Source organism: Coregonus lavaretus (genome assembly GCF_964263955.1).
Source record: "Coregonus lavaretus genome assembly, chromosome: 6".
Taxonomy (NCBI): domain Eukaryota; kingdom Metazoa; phylum Chordata; class Actinopteri; order Salmoniformes; family Salmonidae; genus Coregonus; species Coregonus lavaretus.
Window position 1 is genome coordinate 10255359 of NC_139993.1, and position 20008 is coordinate 10275366.

General features: G+C 42.9%; 1 protein-coding gene across 6 annotated transcripts in view; it reads right to left on the reverse strand.

The window, feature by feature from the left end:
* The window catches only part of LOC311131157 (signal-induced proliferation-associated 1-like protein 2), a 109376-nt gene extending 94966 nt beyond the window's left edge, over positions 1-14410 (reverse strand). For all 6 annotated transcript variants that reach the window (XM_084163999.1, XM_084163997.1, XM_084163996.1 and 3 more), the window contains exon 1: positions 14247-14410. The gene's annotated coding sequence lies outside the window, so the exon portion shown is untranslated. The remainder of the gene's footprint in view (positions 1-14246) is intronic.
* Between the last annotated feature and the right edge of the window lie 5598 nt (positions 14411-20008).

The window sequence follows — 20008 nt, forward strand, 5'->3', positions numbered from 1 at the left end:
TAGTTGAAATGCCTGTGTGTTTTGGAGCCGTTTGCGCTACTCTGAAAGTGCTCAATGAGTGCTGAATCAGGGAGGATTAGTCAGCCCTACAAATCCCTGCTCCCACACACACACCCACCCACACACCTGAGCAACTGCCACCATATATAAAACAGACACCAAAACACAACAGTCTAGTCTAGTAACACAAACATATACCCTAACACCCACCCAACACACGATTTTCCAATTACGACAAACTCTCACATTATGACCCAGTCATCCAACAACACATGGACCATGTAGACTAGAGCCAAGATTTTCATACAAGATTTTCATGCATTTATGCTAGATGTCTATATCACACGTGAATGGACTAGCCCCATAGATAGCCTTAACACACACGAAAACCCTAGCCCCATGAATGATATCAGAAGAGCATTTCTGTCCATTATGGAGAGAATTTGAACAGCGCCACAGCGGATCTTTCTGCAATTTGACCTATGGCCTTTGAGAGTGTTCATGGCCTTGTTGGCCAGAAATGACAGTTGAATAACCACGTATGAAGACAAAATCAACCTAAATCCATAAAGCTGTACTATTGGGAGTGATTATTATAGCAAATTACGCAAAAATGGTGGTGGTCCTCTGTAGCTCAGCTGGTAGAGCACGGCGCTTGTAACGCTAAGGTAGTGGGTTCGATCCCCGGGACCACCCATACACAAAAATGTATGCACGCACGACTGCAAGTCGCTTTGGATAAAAGCGTCTGCTAAATGGCATATTATTTATATTATATTATTAAAATGGGCATGTTATCCTGGGACTTCGGTCACTACGCATTATCTGCCGTTACAACTAATTAAGGCTGTTGAAACTGCTCTCGGGGTCCACGTCGCCACTCTTGATTAGTGACCATAACTCCAACTAACCTTGGAACGGATGGGGTAGTCTTCAATCGAACGGAGGACTCCCCACACGAAAGACAGCGCAGGTAAATCAGTTCATCAGCGGTTCGACGCTAGGGCGATGAGCACGGTTAGCATGTTCACTATATCATTTCCACAGTTTCCGAAATGGCTTCGAGTGGATAGCCGAAATGGGATATCGATGGGCTTCCTGGTTAGCAGGGTCAACTTGGGGTCACTGTTATCTGGCTGGATGCGTGTGGGGGAATTGAGTGCAGTGCCAGCAACAAGAGAAAAAAACAGTTTTTTCGTATGTGAAGCTGTTACAATGAGGTAATACGTATTCCATGAATTATTAATTGAATCCATAGACAAGCCTATGTGAAATCAAATCTCTTGGTGAATAAGACTGAGTAGCACTTTTAAAAGATTTAGCTTCTCTGTGTGAAGCATACAGCTCTTCCACCTGTGTCTGGTGAGGCCTACCGTGCTGAGGACACTCTACAAACACATCCAAAAGGTAGCAGAAAAGCTGCTCCCAAAAGTGAAGAAGATTTAGATGACTTAGTTACGGAATAACATTTCAACCAGTCAGTATCTAAAATCTTTGTTATTGTATCCCTAAAGCTTCTTACACAATCCCTTTTGGGAGCAGCAAACGGTGAGTAAACAGTTTAGTGTGGCGGCAGGGAAATACATTTGGAGATTTGAAAGACGTGGATCAGAAAAATAACCAAAACACACAGATGGTGTAAGCAAAACAACATAACAGATTTTAAAACCTATAGGGAAACTGTAATTAAAAAAAGCACGACAACAAAAATAGTACTGGATACAAATCCAAAGCCAATAGGAGTAGGTCACACTTTTGGTAAACGACTACATAACGGAACATCTTTCATGAGGTCTTACGACTAGCTAGTTGGTAGTACGGCTGGGCGATATTGCCTAAAAATCATATTTAGATTTTTTCCAAACTTATGGGCGATTCACAATATACAGTGCCTTCGGAAAGTATTCAGACACCTCGACTCTTTCCACATTTTGTTATGTTAAAGTCTTATTCAAAAATTGATTAAATTGTTTTTTCCCCCTCATCTACACACAATACCCCATAATGATAAAGCAAAAACAGGTTGAGGAATATTTGCTAATTTATACAAATCAAAAAACGGAAATATCACATTTACATAAGTTTTCAGACCCTTTACTCAGTACTTTTTTGAAGCACCATTGGCAGCGATTACAGCATCGAGTCTTCTTGGGTATAACGCTACAAGCTTGGCACATCTGTACCTGGGGAGTTTTTTTGAATCCATTTTAGAATAAGGCTATAACGTAACAAAATGTGGAAAAAGTCAAGGGGTCTGAATACTTTCTGAAGGCACTATACATCTCAATTTCTTTAACGTTTTCTCTAAATAAGCTTTGTTGCACAACAGAAAACGTAAACCTTTTATTCTTGCGATACAGGCATTTGGAACATTGCACTAAAACATTATTTTGATACATCGCCCAGCCCTAATTTGTAGTCATGCATTAGTCTAATAGCCTGAATAAGACAAAATTATCTGATTCAGAACATTCCTCTAACATGCAAGCCACCATGGTGACAGTAATCAAAACCATTAGGGCAATATGCTTGTTTAGCATCCAAAGCCACTTAGGCCTCCAGTACATGTGGCCTAAAAGGGAATCAAACCCACACCCTTGGTGTACCAAGCACCATCCTCCAACCAACTAAGTCCTTCTTGGTTCCTATAATAGCTGAACCACCAATATGCGTTCATCTTTTTCTACCTTTTGACGTGTCTACAAAAAATGAATTTGTGTTTGCGTGTACACGTCCTTTAAAACTAACAGCGAGAAACAACTTCCTGCCAATATCAGCACACCCATCATTTCCCTCAGCCAGCTCTGCTCGTCAGCACTTGATAAGATGACTTCCCATCCCAATTCATAAACGACATCAGTGGAGATAGAAGAGTCAAGTGATCCAGGAATGTCAAAGCAGATCCCTGAGGGCTTCCTATTGAGATGACACTTTCGCCTCAATGAGGGGAAGGAATGCAGGGAGGGAAGGCCGGTAATCTTTTTATCTCTCGTTCGAGACTGGGGCCAGCGAGGTCAGTACCCCCCTTCTGCTCTGGGCCGGAGAAAACACAACACATTCCCCCAGGTTGTCTCGCCTCAGAGGGGCTGCAGTTAACCGTAGCTTGACTTCTGGGTCAATGACATGGCAAACTTTGCTTTCCTGACTTTATATGAAAATAACTGGTAAGGTGGGCTTAGTTTTTATCTGAAAGATAGAACAATTTGACTATTTTTTCATGGTGTTCTTTATTTTAGCCCTTGCCCTTTAAAATGTTTTTGTCATGAAAGGTCATTAGGCCAAATTACACTTATTTATAAGAAAAAAATAATTAATTATCTTAATCTTTTACAAATATTTTATTTGGAAGACATCTGGTAGACAGCCATACAGGTGCAAGCACTTATAAAATACTTAGTAAATGTGCCCCTTCACCTTAGCGACACTAAGGGGAGAACTTCAGTGCAGTGATTGGTCATTTACAGGACTTTTACTTTTGACATGCAAATCCTCAGAGAATCTGTGGATTCCGGAGTTATACAAGGGTTACGCGAGTGACCTATCATAGTTTGACGTCAGCAACCTTTAGGGATTAAGTGAGAACATCTCTCTGTGAGCCAAACAAACAGAAAAGGCTTTATCGCAGCCTTCTGATTGAGTTAAAACTGTGATTGACAGACGTGGGTCAGCCACATCCACTTTGGTGCATTGACCCCCAAAATCACCCCACGATTGCAATTGGGTGCTGTCTACAAATGGGTGTAACAATACCATAACCCACCCAGTGTCATTCTGATAGTGTATTCCAGAAAAAGGACATTCTTGCACTAATATTTATCACCATCCACTGTAAATTACGAAGAATAACTATACTTGAACATGACAGATTTCTTATGAAAGCAGTCAGAGCAAACATATCCTCCTTTACAGCACAAGAAAAAGGTTAAGTAGGATTACATAAATGAATCAAGCATATACGGCTCATCATCCACCCACACAAACGAACCCACAAAGAAAAATAGAAATGTCATGGGAAATCACATCAGTGTTATATGGAGGGAATTGTAGGCCACAAACAACATAATTTGTACTCTATTGTCAACGCCGAGGACATTTTGTTTATTTATTTAGTCTACATCCTCATTAATTCTAAGACAAATGGCTCGAAATTTATTGTCTCCTCTGGCAATGAAAAATGGAAATTCTAAACTGATTCCCATGTCGTCGCTGAAATAACACAAACTGTGGGATTCCCATTTGGAGTTGATAGCTCTGTAATTTACATTTACATTTTAGTCATTTAGCAGACGCTCTTATCCAGAGCGACTTACAGTTAGTGTGTGCATACATTTTCATACTGGTCCCCCGTGGGAATCGAACCCACAACCCTGGCATTGCAAGCGCCATGCTCTACCAACTGAGCTACACTAATAAACTATGATTAGTAAATTGAGCAAACAAATATGACGCAAAGCACAGAAATGGAGAGTAATGTACCCCAAGGGCTAATATATGCATTAATACAACAAAGTTGCTTGTCATTCACTAATAATTGCAGAACCATTGTCACTGAAACTGTCATTCGAAAAAAGCCTTGCTCAATCCTCAAATGCATTACTAAAGTGTTAAAGATGAAAAACACAAGAAACTTGTCAGCACAGCTGTCAAGATCCAATAGATAACTTAAACGAGAAGGTGACCAAATATGATAACCTTTTTTGCTTTGACCAGTTAAGACAAGCCCCAGACGCTCATCTCTGTGGACACCCACACTACCGCCTTGTAGCTCATCGCTACTCAATAGTTTGTCAAAACACTGTAAATAAACCGCAGTCTGTCTTTTGATTGATTTTCTACAGCATACACCTCCATGACAACATCTGGTGTTGCTTTACCAACCTTTTGGTAGGTGTTTCTACAACAGCGTAAGGCTGCTCTTTCTTTTCATAGACCCATCAAGCTCGATTAGATGTTTTGTGGTTCCTCAGGTGGAAACCGACCGAGGAAGTGCCTGTCAACTAGGTTTATTAAGAGGTGAAATTCTTCACATTTTCACCTAGAGGCGTTTGCTGTCATACCTTGAGGAAATTAAAGGCGGCTGTCTAATTTAAACACAGATTTGAGCAACGTTGCACTTGTCTTTGTTAGTAGTTTGATGTAAAGTTCAAAACGTCTAAGATCTTAAAATTACCTTCACTGAGCACTCGGGAAACAAAGCGTGTACACTTAGTAACTGTATCAGCCATGGCCTATTATTACTACTACCTCAGATTCAATAAATCATAAATTCAGCCAAATTAAAATTTTACAAAATTAACTCTCAGCACATCAGTCAAAAACATCCTTTGCACAAACCAATGAAACTAATACATTTACAAAGGCCCAAAGTCCTCAATTATACTTGTCAGCAAAAATGCACACAGCATCCATTTGTCACATTAATTTGCAACACATCCAGTACGTACTGCAACGGGAGGTCGATTCAACGCTGCCTCAGCCAAAGCACACAAGCATTCAGGCACACTTGAGTGGTCCACATTCACAGCAGTCCACAGTCATTTTCAAATATTAAACATGTTGTCAACAGATTGTTTTCACCCAGAAAAGGAAGGAGGACGATTCCTTTGAATGGAGATGGGCTATCTATTCCATTGGTTGTGATAATGCTTGGTCGTCAGTTTTTAAACAGTCTTTAATAGGAACAAACGTGTCTCTGAAGAGAAGTCAAATTGGATCGCAGTGTGGGCTATGGTGTCAGGTGTCGAGGCAGATGGCTGCATGTTTGGGAAAGGCCTTGCCAGCAGCTTGATCCACTCCCTTAGGAGTCTGTGGTGCTGGCTAGAGAATTTCAGATGATAGCATAGAGGTTCCAAACTGTTAGAGAGAGTGGAAATGGGGCTACAACACAAGAGTAGGCCAAATGTTATCAGGAGTATATGAGAATAGCAGTAGTGTTGATTCAAGTCATTGTTCTTTTTCCAAGTACCCACAGAGCCATAGCTATGAAGAAATGCTGACATATTACACACCAGAAATTATTTTGCATTCTTAGAAACTCTAAAAGTAGAGTTGTGCCATCTAGAAAGTTCATCAAAAAGTTGCTTCAGTATTTAAATATTTAATTGGTTTAACTCCTTCCACTTAAATTAAGTCAATCCACTTCAGTGACCTTAAACCTTGACCATGGTCCGTGACCTAAGTCAATCATCTGACCAGTTTATGGCGCCAGCCCAGACACGGCGTAGGCCCACAGTCGCCGTATAGTACTTACAGCTAATAATAGATTAAACACACAAACGAGTAGAGTGAATAAAGCCGTATGCACTGGTAAACCTGTTAATCCCATGTTTCACCCTGCAAGGGCTATGGCCCCCGTGACTGGCTAGCTGGGCTGGCTGGCTGGAAAAGCAGGGTGCTAAGACCAGGTGATTCACATTTGAATGTCACCACGATCAGTAGAGCGGAAGTGAGAGGCCTTTCCCCGATCTGGCATCGCCTCTTTAGGGCTCTCTGCTGCTATCATGGGGAAGGAGTCGTTTCTTCATCAACCTGCAACCTAACTCTCTGTGGGGTTTACGGCGGTGTGGCGCCTGCCTGGCCACAGTCTCCTTTCTCTTGTGGTATGGAGAATTGGGAATGAAGGGAGGTGACTGTGGAGGCAGCTCCTCCCTCCAGCTTCATGGTGAAATCAAATCATTAAAGACCCCAGGATGGCCCAGATGCATAAGGACATCAATGGGGGTTACAGCAGACTTCCGGACTGCATGCAGGGACACCAAGAAAAGGCTTGGCTACCGCTGTCCTTCGCACAGATGGCCCTGGCTAGCTAATCCCAGTCTGCGTCTATGCATTCCCTTGTTACCAGATACCGGGTCATAAGAGAGCTGATGAAGGCCCTTTTAAACATGTGGTTACCCCAGTCCTAAAACCCCTTGTCTGTAACACTATCATGCAGCCTTTCTAGTCACGCACATTGAAATAGGTCTACAAGCTGGCCTGTGCTCAGGTTACACGTATGGATGATTCGGTGTGCAGAGTCTCCTATTGCCGGTGGCCATTTTCCTGTTCTGCACCACACAGGATTTGGTATAGAGAAAGAAAAGTATGAGGCACAAAGTTGCAGACACCCGGTTAGGAATTGAAATATGTGCAGTAGAGTACTGGGCAGGGTAAGAAAAAGGTCAAATGAAGGACAAGAGGAGAACTTGTTTAGTCTACAGCAGTACGGCACTTAGGCTCTGTCCTTCCTTGGGGGAATACGAAACACATCAGGATTGATTCTCTCTCACTCCATTATCTATGAACATGCAAACTATGCACATGATCTTCCCTGCCATGTAGGATACTGGCAATGACACCACACTCCAATTATTTAACCTCCACGGGGGAACCAAAGAAGCAGCGTACAAGGAGGTGGGGAATATGGAGATTAGTAGAGAACTCTGACCTGCAAACGACAGATTCAGCTAACATTACACTCCAAAGCACTATGCAATACAGTAAGAAGTACTCTGGGTTTTCAAACATCAAGTGTGGGGAGGAGGAAAAAGGGAACGCAGATAGGGATTTGTGGATTACTTTCATCTACAGTGAACACCTTGCAGAGGGAGGACTTTCCCTGGCCTGCTCAGGGGGACCTTAAGGCAGACAGAAAATACACTGAATACACTGCTCTGGAGTGTGGACTGCATCTATAGACGGGCTTGGCTCGTCTCAGCTGTCCAGCATTCCAGGAACAGGATTAGAAAACTGAGTGGAAACAAAAGCTATGCCTTTTAATTAGCTGCCTCCAGTAAAGAAACTTGGATCCCCATTGAGTGGGCTTGAGTGCTGACAGGCACTTTTGCAAATTCAGATAAAAGGAGCTAATCTGGCCAAACAAATCACCCTTAAGCTTGTCCTCTCAGGCGCTTGGCAATACAAATGCTATTGATTTTAGCCATATGAGGAGGGTATGCAGGCTAGAATTGGTTGCCAGTTTTGAGCATTTTAGGCATGTTCATGAGTGGAAGGATTTTGGGAGCCAAAGGACCACAGCACTTCCCTTGTTCCCATAGCCATTTTTTAAGGATCCTCATAGGTTTCCCCTAAATATTAAAGTCCCCAAAGCACAAGGGGATCTCTACTTGACCAAGCATAAGGAGATAATTTAGTATTCTAAATTTGGTTTGAATGATAATCTAGGCTACTGTATTCTTGGCTGCCTCTTGATCTACCAAGGTCTATCCTGGAGAAAACTACTCAATTTTTTTGCCAAAGTTGAGCATTTCTGTCAGATTAGTTTTGTCATGGCCGATAAACCACTTCACAAGTCATCATTTTGTTTGACATCTCAAACACCAGGGAGCTATAAGCAGATGTACTTTGCAGGCGTTTCTCTAAAAGTCTGAAATCCAAAGTACCGCTTTGTATTGCAAAAATAACCAAGGATTAGCAAGGCAGCCAACTAGGCTGATGAAGACAACAGCTGGACTGTCAAGGTTAGCACTGCCACACTAGGTAGAAGAAACAGACTTGATTTCAATATAACCCAAACCCTTACACATGTACCAACTAGAATAGTTGAAAAGAAGGTTGACGACATCCGATCCTCGTTTGTTAAGTCTAATGACACTGCTGGTCCTGCTCACACTGCCCTACCCTATGCTTTGACTTCTTTCTCCCCTCTCTCTCCAGATAAAATCTTGCGACTAGTGACTGCAGGCCGCCCAACAACCTGCCCGCTTGACCCCATCCCCTCCTCTCTTCTCCAGACCATCTCCGGTGACCTTCTCCCCTACCTCACCTCGCTGATCAACTCATCCTTGACCGCTGGCTATGTCCCTTCCGTCTTCAAGAGAGCGAGAGTTGCACCCCTTCTCAAAAAACCAACACTCGATCCCACTGATGTCAACAACTACAGACCAGTATCCCTTCTTTCTTTTCTTTCCAAAACTATTGAGCGTGCCATCTTTAGCCAACTCTCTTGCTATCTCTCTCAGAATGACCTTCTTGATCCAAACCAGTCAGGTTTCAGGACTGGTCATTCAACTGAGACTGCTCTTCTCTGTGTCACGGAGGCTCTCCGCACTGCTAAAGCTAACTCTCTCTCCTCTGCTCTTGTCCTTCTAGACCTGTCTGCTGCCTTTGATACTGTGAACCATCAGATCCTCCTCTCCACCCTCTCCGAGCTGGGCATCTCCGGCGCGGCTCACTCCTGGATTGCGTCCTACCTGACCGGTCACTCCTACCAAGTGGCGTGGCGAGAAGCTGTCTCCGCACCACGTGCTCTCACCACTGGTGTCCCCCAGGGCTCAGTTCTAGGCCCTCTCCTTTTCTCCCTATACACCAAGTCACTTGGCTCTGTCATATCCTCACATGGCCTCTCCTATCATTGCTACGCTGACGATACACAACTAATCTTCTCCTTTCCCCCTTCTGATAACCAGGTGGCGAATCGCATCTCTGCATGTCTGGCAGACATATCAGTATGGATGACGGATCACCACCTCAAGCTGAACCCTGGCAAGACGGAGCTGCTCTTCCTCCCGGGGAAGGACTGCCCGTTCCATGATCTCGCCATCACGGTTGACAACTCCGTTGTGTCCTCCTCCCAGAGTGCGAAGAGCCTTGGCGTGACCCTGGACAACACCCTGTCGTTCTCCGCTAACATCAAGGCGGTGACCCGATCCTGCAGGTTCATGCTCTACAACATTCGGAGAGTACGACCCTGCCTTACACAGGAAGCGGCACAGGTCCTAATCCAGGCACTTGTCATCTCCCGTCTGGATTACTGCAAATCGCTGTTGGCTGGGCTCCCTGCGCCATTAAACCCCTACAACTCATCCAGAATGCCGCAGCCCGTCTGGTGTTCAACCTTCCCAAGTTCTCTCACGTCACCCCCCTCCTCCGCACACTCCACTGGCTTCCAGTTGAAGCTCGCATCCGTTACAAGATCATGGTGCTTGCCTATGGAGCAGTGAGGGGAACGGCACCTCCGTACCTTCAGGCTCTGATCAGTCCCTACACCCAAACGAGGGCATTGCGTTCATCCACCTCTGGCCTGCTGGCTCCCCTTCCTCTGCGGAAGCATAGTTCCCGCTCAGCCCAGTCAAAACTGTTCGCTGCTCTGGCACCCCAATGGTGGAACAAGCTCCCTCACGACGCCAGGACAGCGGAGTCACTCACCACCTTCCGGAGACATTTGAAACCCCACCTCTTTAAGGAATACCTGGGATAGGATAAAGTAATCCTTCTACCCCCCCCCCCCCCCCCCCCCCAAAAAAAAAATGTAATTTCTTTTGGGGGAAAGTGGTTATCCCACTGGCTATAGGGTGAATGCACCAATTTGTAAGTCGCTCTGGATAAGAGCGTCTGCTAAATGACGTAAATGTGCCCTTGAGCAAGGCACTTAACCCTAATTGCTCCTGTAAGTCGCTCTGGATAAGAGCGTCTGCTAAATGACTAAAATGTCAATGTAATGTAGTTTACAAATTGTCCTCATGTATGCTTGATGTATATGAGACTTATTTGATAGCATAGTGATGATATCATTATTATGCTATCAAAATAATATTTTTAGCAACAGCCTACATACTTAGGATAGTTTCATTAGAAACTATACAAAATGTCTTGCAGAGCAAACTTTGCCAATTTGAGAAGGCATACGCAGTGGTGTAGTGGAGGGTATACGCATGTATACGGCGTATACCCATGTATTTTTCAGTGGTCATTGCATATACTCACTTCTTAATCCCCAGGATGCATATCAAAGTAGTGTAGGTATTCGCCGTATAAGGCTAATGGAACAGATCAGAATGTTTAGCTTAAAATGTTGATAAACTATTTATTCTTCACATTTTCTACACAGTTATGTGCACACGGCGGTAGGCCTAGAATGATGTGAATGTTCCAAAATGCAATTTGTGGGAAAACACCATTCTAAAATGTGCACCGCACATGCGAGCGATTTCATGAACAGAGATTGAAATATCCATTACAAATGTAGAGAGGGATCTAAAGATGAAACAACCACCATGGGTTGCTAATATGATTAGGATAATGCCTTTAGCTGCTAGACAATGAAAGAAAGTGGAAAGAAAACCAATAGAACAGGAGAACGCAAATGAGGAAGGCTTTATAAAATAAATAGCCTCCACATTTCTAAGATGGAATTTTAGCTATAGGCTACTTTGAAGCAAGGTAAGAAATGCCTCATAATATGAAATAAAATGTCCAGGTTTCAAATAATTAAGGAACAGGAAAAATATAGGAGTGCTAACAATAGGCCTAACCGTCATCCGATAGATGGAAATACTTTCCCAAAAACCTTCTTAATTAAATATTAACTAACAAAAACCTTCTCAATTAAATGTTAACTAGCTACAAAGTAGCCTATGCCTACCTGGCAGAATGATATCATGATTATTATTATCAATCCAGTGGCCATTTGTGTTGCAAACTCCATCTCATGTGCTACAGAAACACCACTAACCACAGTGCTAGGTGCCTGAGACCTTGAATTAAAGGGTAACTACACTCAAAAATAAAAATGTCTTAGATTTTTCCCAGATCTCAAAAGTGGTCTACTGATGTGGTTTACGCATTGTTGTGAACTTAGAAAAACAACAAAATTTGATCTTCTATTTCAAAAAGTGTGACAGCAAAAACCTGAAAAATGTGAACACCTGTGAAATTTTGACTCAGTTCACAGACTCATTTATCTGTTTCAATAGTAGGCCTACTATTATCTAGCCCAAGAGGTACTCTTAAGGATCCTAACGTTACCATTACTCCTAAAGGTCAAATGACCTTATGTTATTTTCAGAGGTAGAATGGCTCTGGCAGCCAAAACAGCCAAATGCTCCATCTAAACATGAATTGATTCTCAATTGCAATGCGGTTCTAGAAACATAAACAGCTTTTCTTTCATATCCCAACAAAATAATTTCACAAATGCAAAATACGCTCTGTTTTAATCAGCTTTATCACCGTTGCAGGATTTTTCTGTGATGTTTCTGGCGGTCTTCCGTTATACACAGGTGTTCGGAGCATGCTAGATAGCTAAATAGCACAGTGGTCCCTCTGTCTTCCGTAAACATGCTGTAACATGGAGATATGGCCGTATGGGAACACTAACCCTAACCCTATAAAAAGGTGTGTATCAATTTTACGTTTCTCGCTGATATGAAAGATAAGGTCGTTATGCTTCCAAAACCGTACCACAAGCAATGCGTGTTAATATTCAGAAAGAGGGTTGGAGCTCTTAAAAAAACTCCCCTGTACAGAAGATGCCATTGTACAATGACTTGTGTAATGTAATGGAACTGAGAGTCATGATCAAGGGCTAACTATTAAGGCTTCCGTATGCTTCAGTTCGGCTGGCACATAGCCGAACGAGTGCGCTCGCATACTCCCTTAAAAAGACCTTCGCTTGAAAAACGAGAATAAAGCGGCAATAGTACCGTTTGTCCATCTTGAGGCGACATAGCCAGTAGCCATACACTTCCACAAATAGTCAGAATTAATTACATAACTCAAGAAATCTGTCATCCATTTTGACCTTTTTTGCTGAGGAGATCTTAGCCCCAGTATTTCTCAAGTGAAAAATTGTGCATGAAAATGAGTCGTCTATCATTGAATGACAACCAACACTTCATTTAAGAATCCCTACTGTTGACCAACAAAGGGGCGTAGACTTCGGCTACCGAAATTCAGCATGCATCTAGATTTTTGTGTGTGCACCAAAAACCTAAGAAACCCTTGCCGAAGACCAACCCTTGCACGAACTGTTCCGAATATTTTGGATGGGAAGCATGCAGACGCCTTTAAGCCTTCTGCATGCTTCGGCTAGGCGAACCAAACGAGCGTGCTTGCATACTCCCTTATAAGACCTTAAACATTTTTTTGAAAAAAGCTGCAATAGTACTGTTTGTCCATCTTGAGACGCCGTAGCCAGATTTACTTCCTCAAAATAGTCTGAATTAATCTAAAATAACTCAAGAAAACTGTAATTAATCTTGACTTTTTTGTCGAGGAGATCATAGTGGGGCAATTTTACATCTAACTAAGATGTTTGGTGCAGTCAAAAAATGTGCATGAAAACGATTTGTCTCTCCTTGAATGACAAACCCTTCAATGAAGAATCCCTACTGTTGACCAATCACCAACGAAGGGGCGTTATCTTCGGCTACCGACTTCGGTTTGCCTCGAGAGAAAAAATGTGTGCGCACGAACAGCTGGAGAAAAAAAACTTGCCTAAGACCAAAACGTCACAAAATATCGTCATAATATATGCATGAACTGTTCCAAATGGGAAGTATGCGAACGCCTTAAGCCTACATTTACATTTACATTTTTGTCATTTAGCAGACGCTCTTATCCAGAGCGACTTACAATTAGTGAGTGCATACATTATTATTTTTTTCATACTGGCCCCCTCGTGGGAATCGAACCCACAACCCTGGCGTTGCAAACACCATGCTCTACCAACTGAGCTACATCCCTCCCGGCCATTCTCTCCCCTACCCTTGATGACGCTGGGCCAATTGTGCGCCGCCCCATGGGTCTCCCGGTCGCGGCCGGCTACGACAGAGCCTGGATTCGAACCAGCCTTAGACCACTGCGCCACTCGGGAGACTACATGCACAGTAGACTACAGCTTGGGTTGTCCAGAGTGAAAGACCAATATGTGATTTATCATTTTAGGTCATTTAGAGTGCATGTCACGGTTTTCATATAATTTTTCACAAAAATTGTTTTCATAATTTTGACAACATTTTTGTATACCCACTTCTCCAGGCACCACTGTTGTTTTTACTTCTTTCCTTTGAGATTCAACAGAACGTGCATTGAGTTTTGCAAACAATCACAATTTGACTCAAAGTGAAGAAGTTGAAGTTGCGCGATCCCTGTTATTCAAAGAATAACCACGAAGCCGTATCGAATCAATTCTGGCTACAAAATATCAGTCCAGTTTACAATTTATTAACGGTGCTTTTGTTTCTAATTAAAAGTTACAACGTAACTTAGGCTAGAGAGCCCGCTGTTGAGAGCGAACTCGCAGCACAATAGAATCGCAGAACCTTTTCAGATCTCGCTGTTGTTTTTACCATTCGACACCAGATTTAGATGGTCAGGCCGAATTTTAAAGTTGCATTCGGTTATGATACAATTTGAACAGCTTTCAAATCAACTCATGCCAACGTGTAATTCTTATAAATTTGTATACTTTAATCGAATTACTTCAACAACAAAAAAGCAACACCTCTCAATGAAAAATCTCTTACCTCCGGCAAGATCTAGATAACGCCAATCCCATTTTATCCAAAACGATTAATTTGAAGGCTTAACATCCTAGTTGAAGAATAAACTGTGTTTATCAGTGACTTTTTGCAATTGCAACTAGACAAAGCCCCGTCCCTACAATTCATGAACTGCATCAATAGGCCTAGCCGTGTCTGTCTGATCCAACTACTTTCTGTTGAGTTGCTCTGGCAGCATCGGTAGAAGTCCCGCCTCTCCCATGCGGTAATTTGTTTAGGGATAGGCTGAACTACCGTGACGTTATTGCTCGTTTGTTCTCTGAGATGTCAATCATCACTTGCAATTACTGAAACATAGACACAAATAATGCAGGAAGAATGAGCATACAGTAATGAAAACATGAGCATAAATAATAGTAGTGACACATGATCTATCCATCGACAATTAATTGCGTAATGGCCCACATTGTGTCTACATAGAGTAGCCTATCTAAATGAATGCACTTAAATGGTCCATTACTGGCCCCAACTGAAAGTTTGCAGAGCCACGAATTGTACTTCAATATATCTGAAGCCTTGCCATCTAAGACTAGGATGTTAAGACTAGGATGTTAAGACTAGGATGTTAAGCCTTCAAATTCATTGAAAGAGTATGAGAGGTTGAACTTCTTCATGATAACCTAAAAGAGGTCTTCTCTATTACAACTAATGAACTGACAAACCACTTCAATTCAAAATGAACAGAGACTGCAAATTATCTTTGCTTTATTTATTTTTTCTTTAAGTAAGTGATGAAAATGATAAATGATAGTCTACTGTACAGCAGATGAAAATAGGTAGCAATGGCAGTTCTTTCTTTATGTGCCCTGCATGCAATTCATACACAGTTGAAAGAAATAAGACACCAAGTGGCATTAAAGAGACAACACAAATACATTTAGATAATCTTGTATGGTATTCAATGGGGTAAGTCCATTCAGTTCAGTGTATTGCACTATTTGTGACCCTACATCATGTGTCTGCTTCATACAGTAATGTTATATTGTTTTATGTTGTATCAGACAGTCAAGTCATGGTAACAGCCAGTAACCAATGAAAAAGTCACAGAGAAGACTGTAGTTCTTCGGCCCTCCATCAATAATTGAGTGCAAATCAGTCTTTGGGATGGGACGTTAAACGGGTTTCCTGACTCTCTGTGGTCACTAAAGATCCCATGGCACTTATCGTGAGAGTAGTGTTGTCCTGACTAAATTCCCAATCTGGCCCTCATACCATCATTGCCACCTAATCATCCACAGCTTCCAATTGGCTCATTCATCCCCCCTCCTCTCCCCTGTAACTATTCCCCAGGTCGTTGCTGTAAATGAGAATGTGCTCTCAGTCAACTTACCTGGTAAAATAAGGGTAAAATGAAATTAAAAAATTAAAAGGGATGAGTATACCTAGTCAAAATCACAGGTAAGAGTTTCATATGGGGAATTCTAGCTAATTCCCCTTATTGAAGATATATTCCCATCAAAGCATTACACAGAACAAAAAGAAGAAGACATGAATCCTTATGTAAAATGTGGCATCACAATACATTCATGACTCCTTTGGTCTTGTATAGATGTTTTCAGTCTCCTGTAGTGAGATTCTTGCAGACTGCTTGCACACGATAGTCCTCTAATGTCACTGAGGACGTGTGAAGTAAAAGTAAATTTGGAGTCAAGGTTGGAAAAGGGGGAGAATAAGCTGATCCTAGATCTGTGTCCGTATCCCACAAAGCATCTCAGAGCAGGAGTGCTGATCTAGGATCAGTCCATATAATCGTATTCATTATGATCTAAAAGGCAAACTGATCCTAGATCAGCACTCCTACTCTTTATGTTTAGGGCCACTTTAATCTCTGGCTGGTTGGTCACTGGTCTGTGCTGCAGTGTGGCATGGGCACCACCTGGTGGGAGGAGAAGGAACATCATGAGAATACGTTGAAGATTAAAATTGAGTTGTTCAAGGCAAAACCAGTTCAATCTATTTCACACAATGGTTCACTCAGAATGTTCAGGCTGTATCAAAGGTGTTCTCTGTGTTAAACAGACATACACTTCAAGCTTTTCCTAATGCGGTGTCCATGTAGAACTTGATTTAGAATAGAAATCTAAAAGTCTGAAATCTAAATAACTTTTACTCATTTACTTAGGCTACACTTTGCAGTGTGTGTGTGTGTGTGTGTGTGTGTGTGTGTGTGTGTGTGTGTGTGTATTTCATGAGAATTCTTGATCATCAAAATGAAACCAATTGACTATCAGCATATGGTCAAAATGGTTTTGTGATGTACAAATGTATGCATATTTCATGAGAATTAGTGATCATGAAACTCATCAAGAGAAACTGATTTGTTATTTCATAACAGAACTGTTCAACTGCATGCTTTTAGCTGATCAATGCATGCATCAGACCTACCCAATCCCTAATATTTCTGGGTGCAAATGCTTGTCAATTTCATTTTTGTTGCTTCTTTGAGTATCCATCAGATGGTGCTATTGATTCATAAGCCATTGTATATACCCAACTCACACCTCAAACTTGCATATGTGGAAAAGGGCCACCTCAGAAATCACAGTTGGTTGGTGTGTAGAAATATTGATGCAGGAATGTATGTATATTACACTTTTGCAGATGCATTGTGTGTGTGTGTGTGTGTGTGTGTCCGTGTGGGTGTTTTGAGTGCAGATATATACAAATATAAGATGGACACTTTAGTTGATCTACGTACCTCATATTTTTGGACCACAGTAATTCAAGGCGCTCTTTCCTGGTCTGTGCTATTCCAAATATCCTCCAGTTCCTCTTCCTCCTCCTCAAACTGCCAATGATCAGGATGAATATGATCTGGTTCTCGTTTGGGTGAAGTTTCTTTTCCCAATACCATCATTGGTGCAGGGCTGTCGGAGCAAACGCAACAGTTGTCCTCAGAGCACACAATGACTCGTCCAGACCTGCGCACACCCATCCATGTGGAGTCTTCAGACACAGTAGACAAGCCCTTGATCTCTACGGCTCGAAGTTCACTTTGGAAAGCGAATTGCCTCTTTGCAGAAGGGAAGTATATGTGGTTATTGAGGTCTTGAATCTTGGTGTGAACACTTAAACAGTTGTGCTTGTGGTTCTGTGACAGTTCAGTGCGGGTGTGGTCATACATCATCGAGCTGCTGCAGTTTGGTTCAGTGCGTTGCTTGTTAGAGTCCAAAATGGCCACTGGAATGGAAATCTCGACCTTATCCTCATCGTGGATGCCAACAGTGCTGGAGAAAATGTTATCATGTCCTGCAGCAAGAGCAGGACTCCTTGTGGCGCTTCTTAGGTCATAATAGACGTCGTCTTTCTCAGGTAGCGAGATACACTGAACCAAAAGAGAAACAGACTCTGAACTGACCTTCTGTGAGTCCTGCCTAGCTGTTTCGCAGCTCCTTTCCTCTTTCGGACTGAGGGCGAAAGTATGTCCAATCACTTTGTGAATCTGACTGAGTCTATTTGAGTCTACCAATTTGTATAGATTCAAAGGTGAACCATTTTGACCAGCAAAGTCCCCTGTTTCGCAGATACTTTCCTCCTCTGGACTGAGGGTGAAATTCTGCCCAATCACTTTCTGAGTTAGACTGAGTGTATTTGAGCCTGACGGTCTACACAGATTCGAAGGTGAACCATTCAGACTGTCATGTTCCCCATCAGTTTCAAGATGCCTTTCCTTCTCTGGACTGAGGGCGAAAGTCTGTCCAATTACTTTGGACGATGCAAGAGTCTGACCGAGTGCGTTTGAGCCTGATGGTCTGTACAGATTCAAAGGTGGACTGGCATGGTCCCCATTGGCTTCAAAAGGCACTTTCTCTGTTGTGAGGTCTTTTGCACTTATCTGTGAGATTTGCCCCCAATCCTTGGGCAGGTCAAAACTCAACATCGACCCGAGAGGGATAACGCCATAGTGGCTCTTGTGTTGCCCAATGGTCATCTCATTGAGTCCATGCAAGAAATGCCCCTGCATGGTAGGAACGGTAGGAACGCTTGACGTGCCTGAAGAGTTGCCATCCATGACACTCACCACAGAATTATTTTTGATATACAGTTGGAGTTCTGTATTAACTGGACTCCCTTGTGTGGCATGGCATTCCTTCTTATCCTCCAGTGGCCAGGTGTAGGCTCTGCGTGTGGCACCGGTGGGCACGGTAGGAACCCCCTCCGGCTTGGGCATTCCGACAATGCCAGTCACAGTGTGCCTGTGTGTCATATTCTTCCTCCTCTTTATCGGTCCCTTCAGCTTTAAGGTAGAGGTGGAACTGGTTCTGGGTAAGGTGGGGAGCAAGACAGTGCTGACTTGGGGTATGAAAGCAGCGTTGGTTGAGCTTGTGGAAAAGGTGGTTGACACGTGGCTCATGTCTGTGATATGAGGCGATGCCACGTCTTCAAAAACAGGACTTCCGTCTGTGACTTGCAGATAGGTGCTCACCTGGAAAAGATGAAGAGAATTAGAAATCAAATACAAAACTCAGCAAAATGTGACTTTCATGATCATTGAAGTTAAATGCTTATGCAACCATGATCAAAGACATCTTGGATACATTTACGAAGAACCAATTTCTGATACTCGTGCAAACTTTATGAAATATGCAGTTGATTCTGTAGGAAAATACTACGTTATTTTAAGACATCACTTCAGCTGCAAGCCTTCAAAATGGGATCACACATTCTGCAAACCTTATCAAAATCACATGGGTATGAGGTGGTCTCATACCCAGCTGCAGTGGCAATGGCTTGACCATGACTAATCCACTGAGTGTGAGCCAAGTTGATGAAACACCACTTCTGGCATGTGGGACCTTACAGAAATCTTACAGCACATTCCTTTACTAATAGCTGCTCTAAGCCATTAGGATCAGCTCTCCCTATCCCAGTCCCAATCTAAACCTTTTTAAGATAAACACAATAGAAATGTGCATGAATGTCTTGAGGTTCTACTAGATGTTTTGTGTTATTAGCTCTGGGGATGGGTTTTTCAGCCTTGATGGCCAAAAGTATGTGGACACCTGCTCGTCAAACTTCTCCTTCCAAAAGCATGGGCATTAATATGGAGTTGGTCCCCCTTTTGCTGCTATAACAGCCTCCACTCTTCTGGGAAGGCTTCCCACTAGATGTTGGAACAATTCTGCAGGGACTTGCTTCCATTCAGCCACAAGAGCATTAGTGAGGGCGGGCACTGACGTTGGGCGATTAGGCCTAGCTCGCAGTCGGCGTTCCAATTCATCCCTAAGGTGTTCGATGAGGTTGAGTTCAGGGCTCTGTGCAGGCCAGTCAAGTTCTTCCACACCGATCTCGACAAACCATTTCTGTATGGACTTTGTGCACGGGGACATTGTCATGCTAAAACTGGAAAGGGCCTTCCCCAAACTGTTGCCACAAAGTTGGAAGCACAGAATCGTGTAGAATGTCATTGTATGCTGTAGCGTTAAGATTTCCCTTCACTCGGGCGTCTAGCCCGAACAATGATAAACAGCCCCAGACCATCATTCCTCCTCCACCAAACTTTACAGTTGGCACTATGCATTTGGGCAGGTAGCGTTCTCCTGGCATCTGCCAAACCCAGATTAGTTTGTCAGACTACCTGATGGTGAAACGTGATTCATCCCTCCAGAGAATGCATTTCCACTGTTCCAGAGTCCAATGGTGGCGAGCTTTACACTGACATGCACATGGTGATCTTAGGCTTGTGTGCGGCTGCTCGGCTAACAGTTCTTGTTCTGATGTTGCTT